The sequence below is a fragment of the Dromiciops gliroides genome, chromosome 4 (genome assembly GCF_019393635.1).
Source record: "Dromiciops gliroides isolate mDroGli1 chromosome 4, mDroGli1.pri, whole genome shotgun sequence".
NCBI classification, from domain to species: Eukaryota; Metazoa; Chordata; class Mammalia; order Microbiotheria; family Microbiotheriidae; genus Dromiciops; species Dromiciops gliroides.
In genome coordinates this window covers 117,227,515-117,246,257 of record NC_057864.1, presented here as the reverse complement: position 1 = coordinate 117,246,257, position 18,743 = coordinate 117,227,515, and the positions used below count along the sequence as shown (strand labels likewise).

Here is an 18,743-nt window from a genome sequence, read left to right as displayed (position 1 = left end):
AAGGAACCCAGCCTGCAGTTTCACTGGCATAGAGGGAACTACCAAATGAAGAAACTCCTTCTATCCCTGCAAATTATCACCTTATTATTATTAAATAACCCCAAAATTTTACTTCCGGTTAAGCTATTACAGTTTGTGTTTTAAAATACCTTAAAATATTAAATCTTAAAATTTTACTAAAACTTTTGGGACACATTGTTTTTATCAAATAAATTCATGTTTATTGTTTAGAAGTGTAATTAGTATTACACCAGACATTCCAGATTATATATTAATTTGATTATTTATTTAAGTATAGTTTTGTCACGTTCCATGAACCATGACAAAATTGATTTTGCCGATGTTCCTGGATGAGGTGTGCAAATCTTATTTCTATGAATATACTAAACTTTCTTTACCAGAGTGTCTCTCCCTAACCTCTACTTATCTTTGGATGTTTTATTTATAAGAATGTAACCTCCATGAGGTCAGGGACTGCTTTCACTTTTGTTTTTATTTACCCAAGGTTTATTAACAGTGCTTGATGCTTAGTTTGAGTCAGGATTCCTACCCCTGGTGGAAAAAAATGTTAAATTAGGACTCCTAGGACCTAGATCTGAATTCATACTGTTCTTGTTACCTGTGTGGCTTTTAGTCTAATTGCTTCATCTCTTTGCAACTCATTTTCTTCATTTATAAAATGAGAGGTTTAGAATTCATGACCTCTAAGATGCCTTCCAGATCTAAATCTCTGAATCTATACACTTGTTCATTAAGTTATAGAAGAAATTGTGTAGATTATGCTTATTACTTTGTGCAGTCTCATGGGTAATCAACAGAGGCAGGCTCCCCTCAATCCCAGGTTTTCTACCTTCATGACCCCCAAAGTTTTGGGACTTCCCAAATTTCTCAGATGTTATTTTTTATGGAAAAAAGAATACCCCTATGAATGAAATTGTATGCCTATCCCCAAAGTTATCTTCTTTAGAAAAATAACAGGGTTTCTTGCTTATTTTCATTGAAATTCTAGAATGTTCATCAGCAAAAGACTGTTTTCTAGAAAGATGTTCTAAAACACCTGAGTACCTTGGGTACTTTGGTAGATCCATTATTTCATTGTTGTGTATCTTCCTTTCACTAATGCAGTCCCAACCATACTTTATCTTCCTGTGTAATTTGTTTTGTCATTTTTCCCATTCATTCTTCTCTGAGGACCTATGAGATATATGGAGAGTCTTCCTTTTATTCTTCAAATATTTCTAGGAGAAAACAGTCTGTTGTCTTTTGTTATTGTCACATGACTCTTAGATCACCTCCTTTTTTGGTCATACATGTCACAAGTAGGATCATTTTCATTAATTCTTCTACATAATTAGTCATTGGTGACATGTAATCTATCTAGTTCATCATGAATATTTTCCTGTTTGTGTTATGTTTAATTTTAATTTTTTTGAGTATTGTATCCTTATGCCTGAGCCTCACTTTGAACATTCATAAAATATAGGTCACAAGCTGACATGGAAGCATAATCAATAAGGATAAAGGACCTCAGTATACAGGCAAGAGCTGGTATTCCCTCTCTGACCATAGAACAGCAAATAATTTACTAGTTTGCTTTTGATCCAAAGCCTTTACCAGGCCCAGGAGAAGACATAGGCTTTTTTTTTTAATTCTCTGTAGAATTTGGCAGGAACACTCTTACTAAATTATAACAACTCTCTTGATTCTCTTCTGACATGGGCTATATACTAACTGTATATCATCAAATACAAATTGGGCATTTTCACCTGAATGTCTTGTAGGCATCTCAAACACAACATATCTAAAAGAGAATTTTTATTTTCCCCTGAACCCACTTTTCTGAACTTTCCTACTTTTAAGGATAACATTAACCTTCTAGTCATCTGGGTTTTCAATCTTAGAGTTATCTTCAACTCTTCTTTCTCTTTCACTCATTCATATTGAATACATTGCCAATTCTTGATAATTCTAACTCTACAACACTGCTGCCATATCCCCTTCCCTCTACTCATGTGGCTGCAACCTTAGTTCCAAGTTCTCACCACTTCTCAAAATTCTATTGCACTAGCCTCCTAACAATTCTAATTTTTAAGACTTTCCCCTTTTCAATCCATACTTCATACACCATCCAATGTGATATTCCTTAAGTGCAGTTAAGACCATGTCACTTCTCTACTCAAAAAATCTCAGTGGCTCCCTGTTGCAGCCAGGTGGCTTAGTGAATAGAGTGATGGGCCTGAAGTCAGAACATTTGAGTACAAATCTGGCCTCAAAGACTAACTAGCTTTGTGACTCTAAGCAAGTCACTTAACTTCTGTTTGACTGTTTCCTCATCTGTAAATGCACCTTGTGGATAACAGTATTCTCATTTCACCACAACTTTACCACATTTATCAGACCACAAATGACACAAGGGAAGAAAAACAACAATTACATGCCAGAGTCTTTTAGATGAAATCCATAATCACTAAAAAAAAGGTGAGTTTATCAGAGAGCCCAGGTTCAAATCTCACCTCTGGTGCTTACTTTTTATGTGATCATAGGCAAATCAAACAGTCTTCCTGGTCTTCATCTTTTTCATCTATAAAAATGAGTGAGTTGGACTAAATTGCCTCTGAGGTTCCTTTTGCCTCTAAATTCATGATTCTGTGATCCACATAGGAGAAGTCCAATAGATGAACAATGCATTTTTATAGCCTATGGTATGAAGTTGAATAGACAATGCATAGAGCTAGTCTGTTGATCTTGACCAGACCTTGAGGCTGGATGACAAACCAGATTCAGAATTGCTTAGGAGAATTTACGAAGTCATGTAGTGCTTTTAATCTTTCCAAAGCTTCTCCTTGAAACAAAACCCATTTGCTTAATATCAGTCCACTTTAGCTTATTTTGTATGACTATGTGTCATGGCACATTACAACCTCTGATGAATTAAAATTGTGGGCAACTGAATTGAAAATGGAGAGAGAGACCATGTGTGATATATTCATCCATACATATAAATACATACACACATATCTATGTATGTGTGTATCTGTCTCTGTATACATCACCCATTCAAGGCATACCTTTCATTTTCTCTTTCCTGTAGACCCGAATAGACCTCTGTTAAAGGCCCTAGCCTTCTCTGTTGACTTGTACAGAACACATACTACCTAACCTGTAAGATCTACCTTCTGGAGTCGGGCTTCTAGACCTACATCAACAACCAAATGCCTACTTTGAAAAGCTGCTCAAACCATAACATGAGGGTTCTGAGGGGTGCTATAGTATGCTCTAAGAGGTGGGAGCACTTCAGATGAAGAAAGCTGTTGATTAGAGGCTTGCAATCTCTGCTAAAAATAAGGAAGACCAACTGTCCTTTGATTTGAGGTTCACACATGCAAAGTGCACTTTGATTGGGAAATCTGAACTTTCCCCTAGTATAAACTTATAAGAACAATCCTATAGCTATATGTAGATGAATATATAGAGAGATAGAGATAGTGAGATTCCAGGCCAATCCTACAAGTTGGTGAATTAGCTACCTAAATATGAAGAGATTTCAGGCAATACTGTTAACCTTCTGTCCTCCCCTCCAAATATCTTGATATTTAAGGAAATTTTACAATTATAAATGTATTCTTTGACTTATTCATCTCTTAGTTTATCAAAAAGTAAATACCCTTCAGCGTGAAAGTTTATATGTGCTGATGTTTAGCTTTAGACACCAACACAGTTCTAATATTGCATGCATAATTTAAGACCATCCTGGAACTGGTAGAAGCTGAGCAATGGTACAATGAGGATTGGTTGGGGAAAGGAAATTTCTGTAAGATTTTCATCAATTGGCAGCATGTGGTTATGTATTCTGGCTGGAAGTTGGTAGAATGAAGCAAAGGAGGGGAAGGTCCCTGGTTTAGTCATTAACTCATTTCCTATGCATAAGTTTGAAAGAGTCTTCCTTATTCAGTTTATATAGCCATTTGGGAGGTGTGCTGATAAGGGGAGATACTTTTCTAAAACTAATTTCTGCCAGACTTCTTTTGTCAACCAATGAAACTTTTCCTCAGTAATTGGTAACATTGTATTTATCAAATGTTATGCTATTATGTTTATTTCCTTCTTTATGTTATGTACTTAATGTACTTCACTGATGAAATTTTCTATTTTTAGCTTGTACTAATTTGGAGTATAGTTTGAGTTCTGGTACTGAGAGCCCCTTCTGCTTCTCTTAATTTTCCTTGATATTCTTCCCAAAATCGTATTCCTGTATCAGGGTTTCTCAACTTTAGGACCATAAGCTTTTAAATACACACATACATATAAATTGAAAACTCTATTTCAATATAATTTATTTCCTTTGCAATCTTGTGTGCTTCATTTTCTGCATTTAAAAATATTATTCTAAGAAGAGATACATAGACTTCAGACAAACTCTCTCTGGCCACTCCCCCACCCCCACACATACATTAAGAATCTTTTTCAGCAGAGCCAAGATGGCAGAGGACAGGCAGTGACTCCTCAAAGCTCTCCTCCAAATCCCTCTAAATTCCTTCAGATTATTCCATAGGACAATTCCTGGAGCAGTAGAACCCACAAAAGGAAAGGTTGAGATAATTTTACAGTCAAAGACATCTTAGAAGGTCGGCAGGAAAGGTCTGTTATGCCAGGGTGAGAATAGAGTGTAGATCAGGGTGATACCACACAGACCCAATCCCAGCCCCAAAGAATCAGGCCTCTAGAACCTTGGAGTCAGCTGAGGCAGTGGCTACTTCTGGAACTCAACTCATGACTGGTAAGGGGGTTGAGTGGCTGGCCAGGGGGAGATTGCGGGGTTCTCTACTGGTGCTGAGGCAGGGCTCTGCTGTGTTGCCCATTCTCAGAACCAGGAACCAGTCTTGAGTGGTGGCCCAGGTTGGGGAGGGGCACAGGCACTACAGAGCTTGCAACTACAGTGAAACAGAATTCTGTTCCTGGGTTAAAGAACAAGGAGGCCTGTGGTTACTTTTAGACCAGAGCACAGGCCAGTGGAGTGAATAACATGTTTCTTCTTAAATCATACCACGTGGGACCCCCTAAAGCTTGGGACAGTGTGCCCTGGAAGCAGTGCCCCACTTTAAAAAGAAGTTAAAAATCAAGAAATAGGCTGGCAAAATGAGCAATCAGAAAATTTTGGATGTTAGAAAGTTTCTTTGGTGACAAGGAAAATCAAAATATATCCTCAGAGTCAAAGACCCTACATACAAAGCTTCCAAGAAAAATATGAATTGGTCTTAGGCCATGGAAATGCTCAAAAAGGACTTTGAAGATAAGCTAAGAGAGGTAGAGAAAAAATGGGAAGAAAATTGAGTGTGATGCAAGAGGGTCATGAATAAAAAGTCAAAAGCTTGAAAAGCCAAATGGAAAAGAAGATACAAAAGCTCTCTGAAGAAAATAGTTGCTTAAGAATTAGGATTGAGCAAATGGAAGATAATGACTTTATGAGAAATCAAGACACAATAAAGCAAAACCAAAAGAATAAAAAAATGGAGGGCAATATGAAATAGCTCATTGGAAAAACAGTTGACCTGAAAAATAGATCCAGGAGAGATAATTTGAAAATTATTGGACTACCTGAAAGCCATGATCAAAAAAAGAATTTAGATATCATCTTCCAAGGGATTGTCAAGGAAATTGCCCTGATATTCTAGAAGAAGGAAAAACAGAAATTGAAAGAATCTCCTGATCACTTCCTGAAAAAGATACCCAAATGAAAACTCCCAGGAATATTATAACCAAATTCCAGAGCTCCCAGGTCAAGGAGAAAATTTTGCAAGCAAACAGAAAGAAACAATTCAAGTATGGTGGAGCCATAGTCAGGATAACACAAGATCTAGCAGCTTCTACCTTAAAGGATTGGAGGACTTGGAATATGATGTCCCAGAGGGAAACAGAATTGGGATTACAACCAAGAATCATCTACCCACCAAAATTTTGTATAATCTCTCAGGGAGAAAAGAGGGAATTCGATGAAACAGAGGACTTTCAGGCATTTGTGATGAAAAGGCCTGAATGGAATAGAAAATTTGACTTTAAAATACAAGACCCTAGAGAAGCATAAAGACATAAACAGGAAAAAGAAATCACAAGGGATATTAAAAGGTTAAACTGTTTACATTCCTTCATGATAATATGATACTTTTAACTCATAAGAACTTTCTCATTATTAGGGCAGGTGGATGGAGTTTATTTAGACAGAGTGCACAGGTATGATTTGAATATGAAGGAATGATATCTTTAAACAAAAAAATTCTATGCTAAGATGGCTGAATAATAAAGCAACCCACTACAGCTCTCCCATATTTCTCCATTAAACCAATATAAAACTGCATCTGAACCATCCTAGGAGCAGGCCTACCAGCCTAGCAGGAAAGTTCTGTCTTACCTGGGTGGGAGGGAAGTGAGGTCCAGAAGCAGCAGCAAAAATAACAGCTTCTGAGATAACAGCAGGGGCCTGTAACAGACCTCTGAGCCTAGGGCAAATCACCAGGGAGGCTCCGCTTACAACCTCACTGCTGAACTGTAATGAAACACTACCCAAGCAGGCCAACAGCAGATTCCTACCCCCTGTGACCTAGAAGAGAGACTATTTCCAGGGCAAACCAATCCCAGGGACTCTGCAGATCACAACAAAATTACCCTTGTAGGGCCTGCTAGCAGAGTCACTGGTTACCATAGCAACCCAACAGCAAGGTACCAAATCTGGGCTAGACAATCAACCAGATCATTCCTCCAAGGCCATCTACCCAAAAGACTTTGGTAACTTTGATAACCCAGTATGTTACTAAAACCTGAACCCTAGTGAAAACCACTGATCATACCTGAAACATCAGCACAAACCTCGGGATATTTATAGGAAGTGAGACCAAAGTGATATAAAAATATCAAGGCACAAAAGTGAGCAAAAAAAAAAAATGAAAAAGGGGCAGCTAGGTGGTGCTGTGGATAAAGCACCAGCCCTGAATTCAGGAAGACCTGAGTTCAAATCCAGTCTCAGACACTTGACACTTACTAGCTGTGTGATCCTGGGCAAGTCACTTAACCCCTATTGCCCAGCAAAAACAAACAAAAAATGAATAAAAGCTTAACTATTGACAGTTACTTCAGTGATAGGTAACATCAATGCACAAATATAGAGAACAGTAACAAAATGGAGGCAGGTGAATCTTCAAAGAAAAATAGAAATTGGTCTCATGCCCAAATTGAATTCCTGGAAGAGCTTAAAAAGAATTTAAAAATTCAAATTAGAGGACAGCTAGGTGGTGCAGTGGATAGAGCACTGACCCTGGAGTCAGGAGGACCTGAGTTCAAATCCAGCCTCAGACACTTAACACTTACTAGCTGTGTGACCCTGCGCAAGTCATGTAACCCCAATTACCTCACCAAAAAAAAATTAGAAAAACAGAAGAAAAATTGGGAAAAGAAATACAAAAAAATTAGTGAGGAAAATAACTCTCTGGAAAACAGATTTAACCAAATGGAAAGGGAAATACAAAAGGACAATGAAGAAAATAATTCTTTTTTTTTTTTGGCTGGGCAATGGGGGTTAAGTGACTTGCCCAGGGTCACACAGTTAGTAAGTGTCAAGTGTCTGAGCCCAGATTTGAACTCAGGTACTCCTGAATCCAGGGCTGGTACTTTATCCACTGCACCACCTAGCCACCCCAAGAAAATAATTGTTTAAAAAATTAAAATTGAACAAATGGAAAGTAATGATTATATGAGACACCAAGATACAGTAAAACAAAATTCTAAAAAGCAAAGTATTAGAAGAAAATGTAAAATTTCTCATAGGAAAAACAATCCTAGAAAATAGATTCAGGAGAGATAATATAAGAATTATTGGACTACCTGAAAGCCATGACCAAAAAAAAAATCCTAGACAATATCGTTCAAGAAATTATCAAAGAAAATTTCCCTGAAATATTAGAACCAGAGGGCAGTATAGAATTAGAAAGAATCCACCAATCACTGCCTGAAAGAGACCCCAAAATGAAAACTACCTGGAACATCATAGACAAATTTCAAGGCTCACAGATCAAAGAAAAAGTATTACAAGAAGTCAAAAAGAAATAATTCAAATACCATTGAACTACAGTCATAATTACACAGAATTTAGCAGCTTCCACGTTAGAGAATCACAGGGCTTGGAATATAATATCCTGGAAGGCAAAGGAGTTAGGTTTACAACCAAGAATCACATACCTAGCAAAATTTAATATATTTTTTCAGGGGAAAAATTGTATATTTTTTTAATTTAAAAAATTTTTTTTTGAAGTAAAAAAAAGTCAAACTATATTGTTTTTTTAATCAAACCACTAGGAAAATATGACATAGCCTTGAAGCCTGAACAGGAAGGCTATGTTAACTGCATTCAGTAAATAGTTGGTATAAAGAAAACAAGATCTTTTCCAACATAATGCCTTGTAATCACATGAGTTTTAACTGACAGTGATACCTGGGTAGTTGGTGTCAGCTGCCTCCTGTACTCCGGGGTAGAAAAATGTTCTGCCTTGCAATCTGCTTATGCCCCAGAAGTTTAAGTTATCTTCCTACCCTTTCCTGTTCTCAGAAGCTCCTCTTAACTTGCTACTGTTGAAGAGGGCAAATCAGCAGGACGAGGGTCACATATTTTTGTCCTTTGGGGAAAACTAACTTTTCCCCAAACCAGTCATCTAATATTCCCTTAAGCAAGAGACTTAAGATTGCTCCACAAGAAAAGAAGCTTTCCTTGGCCTAACCTAAAAATGATTTCATGTTAGTCTCAAAAGTATACTTTAACTGAAGTGTTGCCCTGTGGTACCTTCCAGAAGAGAGAAAAAAGGTAACCTGAGTAGCAGTGCCAGAGAAGCTAAGGTAAAGGAACCAGCTTCACATGCTTGGTGGGAGATTTCCCTCTTATGCTCTTGCTTGGTGTCCCAGCTGAAAGCTGTCATGAACACTGTCCTCATCAAAGGAAAGACGACCCAGGAGCTTCTCAGTGTTTTAACCCAAGTAACCCTCCTTCCCCAAACTGCCCTCTGAAAGTCAGGTTCTTGTGCTGGGGAAAAAAGTACAACCGTGTTTCTCTTTTCCAGTCAGTAGTGAACTTATGACTGCTGCTTTATGGTATATGGGAAATGGCTGAATCAGGTAGACATGAAGTTGACAGTAAACAAAAGTGGACAGCTGCTGCAGGGCTTCATACTAGATGGGAAGTAGGTTGGGGAGAACTGCTAATTCCCACCAATGCAAGGGGCTATTCCAGAGTTCAGGAACAGAATACCTGTGAACCAGCCAAAAGCCATCAAGGGCTCCAACAGACAGAACAGGGGGCATCTTCACTGACAGGACAGGCCTGGGTACTATTAGCCTCCCACACTACCTCCAATCCAGACCTGAGAACCAGTTTCTTTCATTTCTTCACCTATGGGCTAAAACATACAATGGAACCAACAGAGTCCAGAGGCAGATGCCAAATTCCCATAAAGATTTTCTCAAACTTGCTACAGCCTCCATTTCTTCATTTTTAAATTTTCACTGAAAGGTAAAAGTTTCCATACATTTTTAAATGCAGACCCATTCTCCCACCCTGATGACTACTGACAATGACTCTATTTTGCAATAGATTCCAGGGAATCCTTCATCTTCTTGGTCATGGTGGGGATGAGTTGCATGTGGTCATCAACACATTTGGTCACACAGGACTCCAGCTGCCTCTTCACTTGCTGTTCCTTGCTCCCAGCATCCATCAGGTCTTTGGCTTTGTCATTGCAGTGCATGGTGCATCAAGCCAGACAGTCCTGGAATTTTTCTAGTTTGCTGGTCACAAGGGCCTTGCTTGGGCCAATGGTGCATGGCAGCACTCAATGCACTGATGAACCTGCTGCGTGGAGGCCTGGGTATCCTCACAGCAGCTGGCACTGCATTGGAACATGGTACCCTGCATTTTGAGGATATTCTCCCACTCCAGCCCCTTCACCATGGTGTCCACCGCCTCCTGCACTCGCAGCTGCTGCAACTCTGCCACACGAACCCCTGGGCCCTGTTCCCTGCCCAGCTTGGCCCAAGCACCCTACCCTGGCATCCACATGGAGGCTTTTCAAGCATTTAAGATTAAAAGGCTAGAAATGAATGAAAAATTGAATTCCAAATACAAGCTTCAAGAGAAACATAAAAAGATAAAAAAAAAAGAAAGAAAAATTATAAGAAATTTAAATAAGGTTAAACTGTTTCTAGTTCTATATGATAAGATAATATTTGTAAGTCTCAATAACTCCTTTATAAGAGAGCAATTATTAGAGCAATTAAGAGTATATGTAATAAGGATGTGGCCATAAAGTAATATTGAAGGGATGATCATTTTTGTAAGTCTTAAAATTGTACTATAAGAATAATTAGAATGAATATATGTCGACAGAGAATATGGTCTTAAGGTGACATTGATGTGGTATGACACCCCAGAAAACAAAATAAGAGAGTAAAAACAAATTGAATGGAAGAACATCAGAGTTGACTCAAAGAGGGAATAACAAACACTCAGTTGGATATAGAAATCTATCTTACCCTGTAAGGAAGTTAAAAAGAAAAAAAAGAGAGACAGTGATAATAGAAGGTAGATGGGGAACTGATACAAGGATGTTGAGGAAGGCCATGATCATAAGTAAAATGATGGTGAGAAGGGAGAGGGTTGGGGGTTCAAAGTGAAAGAGATAAATAGGTACAAAAATGGCATGAAGAGAAATAAGCAGTTTGTCATCATAATGATAAATGTGAATGGATTGAACTCACCCATTAAATGGAAGCAAATAGAAGAATGAATTAAAAACCAAAATCCTACAAGATGTTGTTTACAAGAAACGCATTTAAAGCAGAGAGATACACACAGGGTACATGTTGAAGGCTGGAACAAAATATATTATGTTTCAGCTGAAGCAAAAATTAACAACAAGGCTAACAATTATGATTTCAGACAAAGCAAAAGCAAAAATAGATCTAGTTAAAAGAGATAAAGAAGGAAACTATATCTTCCTGAAAGGTACCATAGAAAATGAAGTCATATCAATACTTAACATATATGCCACAAATGGTATAGCATCTATATTTTTGAAGAAGTTTAATGAGTTACAGGAAGAAATAAATAATAAAACTATCCTAGAGGGGGACCTTAACATTCCCCTCTCAGAACTGGATAAATCTAACTAAAAAGCAAATAAGAAAGAAGTTAAGGAAATGAATAAAACTCTTGAAAAATTAGATATGATAGATCTTTAGAGAAAATTGAATGAGAATAGAAAGGACTATACCTTCTTCTCAGGAATACATGGGGCATACATGAAAATTGACTATGCTTTAGGGCATAAAAAACCTTTCAACCATATGTAGAAAGGCAGAAATTATAAATACATTCTTTTCAGATCACAGTGCAATAAAAATTACATTCAATAATGGCAAATTGAAAGTGAGATTAAAAACCAATTGGAGGGGCAGCTAGGTGGCATAGTGGATAAAGCACTGGCCCTGGATTCAGGAGAACCTGAGTTCAAACCAGCTACAGACACTTGACACTTACTAGCTGTATGACCCTGGGCAAGTCACTTAACCCTCATTGCCCTGCAAAAAAACAAAACAAAACAAAAACCAATTGGAAATTAAATAATTTTATCCTAACAAACAAGTGGGTCAAAGAACAAATCATAGAAACAACTGATGATTTCATTAAAGAAAATGACAATGATAAGACAATGTATCAAAAATTATGGGATGAAGCCAAAGGAGTTCTTAGGGGAAAATTTATATCCCTAACCACTTATAGCAATAAAAGAGAGAAAAAGCATATCAATGATTTGGGCATACAAATAAAAAGCCCTAGAAAATGAACAAATTAAAAGTCACCAACTAAATACCAAATTGGAAATCCTGAAAATCAAAGGAGAGATTAATAAAATTCAAAGTACAAAAACCAATAAATTAGTAAATAAAAGTAGAAGTTGATTTTATGAAAAAGGCAATAAATTAGATAAACATTTGGTTCATTTGATGAAAAAAGAAAACCAAATTACTAGTATCCAAAATGAAAGGAGTGAACTCACCACCAATGAAGAGAATATTAAGACAATTATTAGGAATTATTTTTCCCACTTATATGCCAATAACATTGACAATCTAAATGAAATGGATTAATTTCTACAAAATTATAAATTACCCAGATTAGGAGAAGAAATAAAATACTTAAAAATAAGTCAATTTTAGAAAAAATAAATTGGACAAGTCATCAATGAACTTTCCAAGAAAACATCCCCAGGAACAGATGGATTCACAAGTGAATTCTACCAAAATGTTTTTTTTTAAATTAATCCCAATACTATATAAAGTATATGGAAAAATAATTGAAAAAGAATGCCTTCCAAACTCCTTTTATGTGGCAAATATGGTACTGATACCAAACCAGGAAAAGAGGATAGGGTGTAAGAAGATAGATAATAGAGTAAATTACATTGGGAAGGGAATTGGATGGAGAAAAACAGTTAACAATAGTAATCATGAAAAAGATAAAAGGGGGAAAAATTGTACAAAAAATATAACAACTCTTTGTTGTGGCTAAGAATTGAATGTCAAGGGAATGTCCATCAGTTGAGGAATGACTGAAGAAGCTGTGGTATATGATTGTAGTGGAATGGTATTATGCTATAGGAAATGACAAACAGGATGATCTCAGAAAAACCTGGAAAGTCTCATATGGACTGATATTTAGTGAAGTGAGCAGAACTGGGAGGACATTGTGCATAGTGACAGCAGTATTGTTTGATGAGCAATAGTGAATGACTTAATTACTCTCAGCAGTACAATGATCCAAGATAATCCCAAGGGACTAATGACAAAGCATACTATCCACCCCCTTAGAAAGAACTGATAAAAAGAGCACTTGTGGAATGTACATATATAACCTATATCAGATTGGTTGATGTCTTGTGGAGGGGGGAGGAAAGGGAGGAAGGGAGAAAAATTTGGAAAGCTAAATCTTATGAAAATGAATATTGAAAACTACCCTTACATGTAACTGGAAAAAATAAAATAAATGTTTGTTCCACGGAAAAAAAAAGAAATTTTAGCTATAACAATAAGAGAAGAAAAAGAAATTAACAGAATTAGAATAGGTAATAAGAAAACAAAACTATCATTCTTTGCAGATGATATGATGTTATATTTAGAAAATCATAGAGAATCAACTAAAAAGCTCCTTGGAATTATTAATAACTTTAGCAGAGTTGCAGCATACAAAATAAGTCCACATAAATCATCAGCATTATATATACATATATATGTATGGTGTGTGTATGTGTATATATATATAAAACCAATAAAGTCCAACAACAACAGATAGAAGGAGAAATTCCATTTAAAATAACTGTTGCCATTATAAAATACCTGTGAGTCTTCCTGCCAAGACAAATCCAGGAACTACATGATCAGAACTATGAAACACTTTTCACAAAAATAAAGTCAGATCTAAACAACTGGAAAAATATTAATTGCTCATGGGTAGCCAGAGCCAATATAATAAAAATGACAATCCTACCAAGTTAATTAATTAATTTATTGCTATACCAATTAAACTATCAAAAATATTTTATAGAACTAGAAAAATAATAACAAAATTCATCTGGAAAACAAAAGTTCAAGGATATCTTGGGAAACAATTAAAAAATGCAAAAGAAGGTGGTTTAGCAGTACCAGATTTCAAACTGTACTATAAAGCAGTAATTATCAAAACAATCTGGTACTGGCTATGAAATAGAGAGGTAGATCAGTGGAATAGAATAGATAGAAAGTACACTATAGTTAATGACTATAGTAATCTAGTCTACGATAAACCCAAAGATCCCAGTTTTTGGAATAAAAACTCATTATTTAACAAAATCTGCTGAGAAAACTGGAAAACACTTTGGCAGAAACTAGGTATAGAGCAACAGCTCACACTGTATACAAAAATAAGATAAAATTATTTACATATAAAAGATGATACAATAAGAAAATGAAGGAAGTATGGAATTGTTTATCAAATTCATGGACGGGGGAAGAATTTAAGACCAAAGAAGATATAGAGAATAAAATTAAATGTAAAACAGATCATTTTGATTATATTAAATTTAAAAGGTTTTAGGCAGCTAGGTGGTGCAATGGATAAAGCACCCACCCTGGATTCAGGAGGACCTGAGCTCAAATTTGGCCTCAGACACTTCACACTTACTAGCTATGTGACCCTGGGCAAGTCACTTAACCTTCACTGCCCTGCAATAATAATAATAATAATAATAATAATAATAATAATAATAATAATAATAATAAAGTTTTTACAAAAACAAAATTAATGTAACCAAGATTACAAGGGAAGTAGAAAACTGGGAAAGAATTTTTGAAATAAATATCTCTGATAAAGGCCTCATTGCTTAACTATACAGAGAACATATACAAATTTATAAAAATACAAGTCATTCCCCAATTGATAAATGGTCAAAGGATTTGAACAGGTAGTTTTAAGACAAAGAAATCAAAGCTATCAATAATAATATGAAAAAATCTCTAGATCATTATTGCTCAGAGAAATGCAAATTAAAACAACTCTGAGATATCACCTTATACCTATCAGAGTGGTAAATATAACAACAATGGAAAATAATTGGATGTTGGAGGGGATGTGGGAGAGCTGGGACAGTAATCGACTGATGGTGGAGTTGTGAAAAGATCCAACCATTCTGGAGAGCAATTTGGATTTATGCCCAAAGGGCTATAGAATTGTGCATACCCTTTGATCCAGCAATACCACTATCCCCTAGACATCCCAATAAAGAGAAAAAGACTATTTGTGCAAAAATATTTATAGCAGCTCTTTTTGTGGTGGCTAAGAATTGGAAATCAAAAGAATGCCCATCAATTGGGGACTGGCTAAGCAAATTGTAGTATATTGTGGTGATGGAATATTATTGTGCAATAAGAAATGACAAGCAGGAAGACTTTAGAAAAGCTTGGAAAAACAAGTATGAAATGATGTATTGGGAAGTGAGAATAACTAAAAGAACACCATACACAGAGACAGCAATATTATTTGATGAAGAACTGTGAATGACTTGACTAATCTTTGCAATTTAATGATCCAAGGCAATCCCAAATAACTACTGATGAAAAATATTATCTACCTCCAAAGACAGAACTGATATTGATGGAACAGGCTAAAGCATGCTATTTTTCACATTCTTATTTTTTAATTTTTAGTGATTTAATTTGCTTGTAAAAAGTGACAAATATGGTGATGTTTTGCATGATCATAGATGTATAACCCATATCAGATTGTTTACCACCTCAAGGAGGGGGGAGGGAAAGTAGAGAAGGAGGGATAGTAATTGGTTCCAAAAACTACAAACAAAATAAATAAATAAACAAACAAATAAATGAAAAGTTTTAAATAATAAAATAAAATTAAGGGGTGAGAGAGAGGGATGCACTGGGAGAAAGGGAAAGTGAGAGGTGGAATGGGGTAAAGTATCTCACATGAAAGAAGGAAGAAAAAGTTTATGGAGGGGAGGGTAAGATGGGGGAGGTGCGGGGGAGTGAGTGAGCCTTACTCTCATCAGAATTAGTTCAGAGAAGAAATAACATACACATTCAGTTGGGTAGAGTAGTCTAAATCTGTAGGAAAATAGGAGGGGAAGGGAATAAAGGGGGAGGGGTGAAAGAAAGGAGGGCAGATTGGGGGAGGGGTCAGTCAGAAGCAAAACACTTTTGAGGAGGAATAGGGTGAAAGAAGATACAAAATAGAGTAAATATCACAGGGAGGGAATAGGATGGATGGAAACAGCAATAGTAACTGAAAAAAATTTTGAAGCAGAGGCAAGAGCAATGTAAGATAATGATGGTGATGATTATGAGATGATTGATTGATTGAATGCTTGATTGAATGATGGATTGAGGATTGGATGAAGATGAGGATTGATTGATGAGGACTGACTGATGATGATGATAAAATGCATGGTACTTACTTTGCTGAGCTATTGTGAAGAAAATTCTTTGTCATATATAACGTACTACATAAATGTTATCTATTGTCGCAATAATCAACCTCATGGATTTATTGTAAGGAAATTTCTCTTTAAAGTACTATATAAATGTAGTTTACTATAAAAAAATGATGAGCAGGATGCTATCAGGAAAACCTGAAGAAACATACATGAACTGATGCAGAGTGAAATGTACTATATGCAAAATAACAGTAATATTATAAGATGATCTGATATGAATGACTTCATTATTTTCAGCAATGCAGTGATCCAAGAAAACTGTGAAGGACTTATGAAAAATACAATCCATCTAAAGAAAGAACTGATGGTATATGAATACAGATTGAAGCATAATTTTTTTAGTTCCCTTTTCTGAAGTTTTTTGCCTGTTTTCTTTCACAACCTGTTTAATGTGGAAATATTTTCCATGACTACTCATGTATAACTTATATTGAATTGCTTGAGTTCTTGGGGGGGAGGGAAGAAGAGAATTGGGAACACAAAGTTTTAAAAAATTGATGTCAAAATTTGTTTTTACATGTAATTTGGGAAAATAAAATTCTAAATAAATAAATAGGAATCTTTTTCATAGTCTGGTGAAGCCTATGAGTTCTTTCTTAGAAAAATATCAAATACTTGAAAACATGCTAAATGTCAGTTAGAGATTATAGAAAATAAAGATGTATTTTTTCTGTCAAAGTTCACAGACCTCTTGAAATCTATCAACTCTAACTCAAATTGTTACTAAGCACTTATTAAATGCCTACTACATGTGAGCCACTATGCTAATCACTGCAGTTACTAAGAAAAGCTGGTTAAAGAACCACTGCTCTAGATGAAACATTTTGATAATTTTATTAGTACAAAGCTGAAAAAGCAATTTAGGTAGTATTGTCATTTTTATTACATTGACAATGCCTACCCTTGTGGAATTGATATTTCCCTCATTAAGTCCTCTCAGTTTCTGTAAAGATTGTTTCATAGTTGTATTCACATAGTTCTTGCATGTCTTGGTAGGTAGATTGCCAACAACATGTGGAAAAGCTAAATTTGTTTGAATTTATTTTGCATACTGCTACTTTATTGAAGCCATTATTTAAATTGACTTTGTTATATATCTAGAGTTTTCTAAGCACATCATTATATTATCAGCCAAAAAACCCTGTAAATCAGCTTCTTCTTTGTCTATGCCTTTTCCTATCACTTCTTTTTCTTTTCCAAATTTTATAGGTAGCATTTCTAACATGTCAAATAAACATCAATAATCAAAAATCACTATTAAATGATAGTGATAGTGCACATCCTTGTTGCAGCCCTTATCTTACTGAAAAGTTCCTTAGTTTACATATGTAATGAAAGCTCTGGACTTCCCCAACCCCCATTCATATTCATGGGCTGGAACCCCAGAAAATAACTGAATGCTTTTCCCTTGAGAGTCTTGAAAGTAATACTGAGGGGCTGGGGTGATTTTCTAGTACTGTTGCTCATCAGTTTCCATTGGTATACATTAATTTATCAGATTTATATCAATTTTATAGCCAGAATTTATTTTCCTTAGGAGTATTTATTATGCTGCTATTTTAAGGAATCCTTTCCCACCCTCAACAAACATACAGACAAATAAAAACGTGGGACACACTCTCCCAGTAGTACACATAGATCCCAGGGGAGAGTAAGCTCAAGCTTAAAGAGCAGAAGGCTAACTAACAGTTCCTAATGAGATGGAGATCCTTTTCCTCCTCTGAGACATCCTCATGAAGTTCCCTTAGCTTTATAGTTCTTATTGGAGTCTCATGGTAGAGATCTTTGTAGAGTCTTGAAGTTAATTTTCCTTGCCCAAAAGAGATCATGTTTTCTGAAGCTGTCTTTGGTCAGTCTATCTAGTTTGTCTTCTTCAGTTTCTGTTTGTTACTGGTTAAGTGTCTGATGATATTATTTTATGGCAGGTAAGGGTGTGACACTTTCCTGGACTTCTCCTTCCCACCTCCAAATTCTGCCCTCTGATACTGCTAGATGCATATGCCTTCTTAGTGTACTCCAGAAACTTGATTCCAAAAGCAGCTGCTGGAATCTCCTATATAGCTAGGCCTAGAGGTGTGTCTAATTAGTAAACAATCCAGTTGCTTTTCATCATTTGATTTCTTCTAATGGGTCAATCTTTCCCAATTTGATTAACTGGGTTACTCACACTTAGTTTATATCCTTAATTAGTTGACTGCCTGACTAATTGGCTTAATAGAGTTGTATAGGAAAGGTTCTCACTTATTTTTTATTTCATCAGTTAATTCTGGAATATAGTAAAAAGAAGCAGGTCTCATTTGGTATAAGTATTAGGACTTATTAAATTCATTGAAGTAGGGTTGAATGATTGAAAAATTGCTTCCATGGAGAAGTCTTTGATTGGACTAGAGTAGGCCCCCACTATTATATCTCCATTATATATAATCTTAGCTCTTGGTTACAGATAAATAGTGCCATGAATACTATCATATGAAGAAAAGGCCTCTTGATTACTATGCTTTTTAGTGCTTTTAACAGAAATATGTGTTATATTTTGTAAAGAAATTTTCTACATATATTGATATGGTCTTGTGAATTTGATTGTTTTTGTTATGATTATGTGCTTTTGTATTTATAACTTACCTAACATTCAACCAATTTTGGATATAATATCTTTTTACAACTATT

General features: G+C 35.8%; 1 protein-coding gene and 1 pseudogene across 1 annotated transcript in view; one reads left to right on the top strand and one right to left on the bottom strand.

The window, feature by feature from the left end:
* The window catches only part of USH2A (usherin), a 1,082,898-nt gene that overhangs the window by 564,743 nt on the left and 499,412 nt on the right, over nt 1–18,743 (top strand). The window lies entirely within an intron of this gene.
* The window catches only part of LOC122753397, a 42,331-nt pseudogene continuing 33,202 nt past the window's right edge, over nt 9,615–18,743 (bottom strand).